Source organism: Rhinoraja longicauda, chromosome 34, assembly GCF_053455715.1.
Source record: "Rhinoraja longicauda isolate Sanriku21f chromosome 34, sRhiLon1.1, whole genome shotgun sequence".
In the NCBI taxonomy this organism is placed as follows: domain Eukaryota; kingdom Metazoa; phylum Chordata; class Chondrichthyes; order Rajiformes; family Arhynchobatidae; genus Rhinoraja; species Rhinoraja longicauda.
In genome coordinates this window covers 24,061,036-24,063,777 of record NC_135986.1, presented here as the reverse complement: position 1 = coordinate 24,063,777, position 2,742 = coordinate 24,061,036, and positions in this window count along the sequence as shown.

Genomic DNA, 2,742 nt, shown 5'->3' with positions numbered 1-2,742 from the left:
GGGGTCGCCAACTTCCTCACTCCCAAATACGGGACAAAAGGTGACGTCACCGCCCCGCGCCCCACGTGACCTCACCCAGCCAGTGGCCACGTGCTCCCGCTCCACCAATGATGGCCGCCCGGGCCGGGAGGCGGGTTGCCACGCAACCTCCCCTAAATGGCGCCCGGGCCTACAGTGTTCCGGGCCTACAGTGTTCCGGGCCTACTGCAGCCTCCCGGGCCTACAGTGTCTGGGCCTGCACTTACCGGGCCTACAGTGTCCAGGCCTACAGTGCCCGGGCCTACAGCAGCCCCCCGGGCCTACAGTGTTCCGGGCCTACTGCAGCCCCCCGGGCCTACAGTGTCTGGGCCTGCACTTACCGGGCCTACAGTGTCCAGGCCTACAGTGCCCAGGCCTACAGCAGCCCCCCGGGCCTACAGTGTCTGGGCCTGCACTTACCAGGCCTGCAGCGGTCCCCGGGCCTACAGTGTTCTTGTCCTACAGCGGCCCCCGGGCCTACAGTGTCTGGTCCTGCACTTACCGGGCCTACAGCCCCCCCCCCGGGCCTACAGTGTCTGGGCCTGCACTTACCGGGCCTACAACGGTCCCCGGGCCTACAGTGTCCGGGTCTACAGCGCCCCCCGGGCCTAATACGGACAAGAACGATACCATATGGGACAAACCCATTTAGCCAAAATACAGGATGTCCCGGCTAATACGGGATAGTTGGCGACCCTACCCTATGCTCACTCCTCCCCTTCACCTTCACTCCCTCAGACTCACTCCCTCACCCTCACACTTCTCGTTCCCCATTACGCCCTCGCCTTCCCCAGCTCTCACCCTTTTCCCAGCATTCTCTCCCCCTCACTCTTGCTTTCCATCACTCCCTCCCCCTCACTCCCAGTCTCCATATCACCTATGCTCACTCCCTCCCCTCACCCTCCCCTCACTCCCTCCCCTCACCCTCCCCTCACTCCCTCCCCTCACCCTCCCCTCACTCCCTCCCCTCACCCTCCCCTCACTCCCTCCCCTCACCCTCCCCTCACCCTCCCCTCACTCCCTCCCCTCACCCTCCCCTCACTCTCTCCCCTCACTCCCTCCCTCACCCTCCCCTCACCCTCCCCTCACTCCCTCCCCTCACTCCCTCCCCTCACTCCCTCCCCTCACTCCCTCCCCTCACTCCCTCCCCTCACCCCCTCCCCTCACCCTCCCCTCACTCCCTCCCTCACTCCCTCCCCTCACTCCCTCCCCTCACTCCCTCCCCTCACTCCCTCCCCTCACCCTCCCCTCACTCCCTCCCCTCACCCTCCCCTCACTCTCTCCCCTCACTCCCTCCCCTCACCCTCCCCTCACCCTCCCCTCACTCCCTCCCCTCACTCCCTCCCCTCACTCCCTCCCCTCACTCCCTCCCCTCACCCCCTCCCCTCACCCTCCCCTCACTCCCTCCCCTCACTCCCTCCCCTCACTCCCTCCCCTCACTCCCTCCCCTCACTCCCTCCCCTCACTCCCTCCCCTCACTCCCTCCCCCTCACCCTCCCCTCACTCCCTCTCCTCACTCCCTCCCCTCACTCCTCCCTCCCCTCACCCTCCCCTCACTCCCTCCCCTCACTCCCTCCCCTCACCCCCTCCCCTCACCCTCCCCTCACTCCCTCCCCTCACTCCCTCCCCTCACTCCCTCCCCTCACTCCCTCCCCTCACCCTCCCCTCACTCCCTCTCCTCACTCCCTCCCCTCACTCCCTCCCCTCACCCTCCCCTCACTCCCTCCCCTCACTCCCTCCCCTCACTCCCTCCCCTCACTCCCTCCCCTCACTCCACTCTCTCGTCCTCCCTCTCCTTCGCCATCTCACCTCCCCTCCCTCGCCCTCACTCTTGCTCCCCGTCTCTCCCCAGCCCCCTGTCACTCCCCTTCCCCGTCACTCTTTTCCATCACTCCCCCACTCTCGCTCCCCCTTCCCCGTCATTTCCTCGCTCTCTCGGCCACACTCCATCCCCCTCACTCCCCTTCCCCATCCTTCCCCCCCCCCCCCCCACCCTCACTACTTCCCCATCACTCTTTAGACTTTAGAGATACAGCGCGGAAACAGGCCCTTCGGCCCACCGGGTCCGCGCCGCCCAGCGATCCCCGCACACGAACCCTAACCCCGCACACACTAAGGCCAATGTACAATTCTACCGGCGCTGATTAACCTACAAACCCGCACGTCTTTGGAGTGTGGGAGGAAAACCGGAGCGCCCGGAGAAAACCCACGCAGGTCACAGGGAGAACGTACAAACTCCGTACGGACAGCGCCCGTGGTCGGGATGGAACCCGGGTCTCTGGCGCCGTGAGGGATGTATTTCGGTGGCCATTCCGTGTAAAATGCCCCGACCGTTATACAAGACTACTTCACGCCTTCTGCGGAATTCTTTGCCACGGTGGCGCGGCGATAGAGTTGCCGCCTCACAGCGCCGGAGACCCGGGTTCCATCCCGACTACAGGCGCCGTCTGTACGGAGTTTGTACGTTCTCCCCGTGACCTGCGTGGGTTTTCTCCGGGCGCTCCGGTTTCCTCCCACATTCCAAAGACGTGCGGGTTTGTAGGTGAATTGGCTCGGTGTGTGTGTGGGTGTAAATTGTCCCTGGTGTGTGTGTGTGTGTGTGTGTGTGGGACAGTGTTAGTGTGCGGGGATCGCTGGTCGGCGCGGACTCGGTTTTTACACTGTATCTCTAAATCTAAACTAAACTAAAGAAGACAGTGAAGGCCTAGCTTTGTCACGGCATAA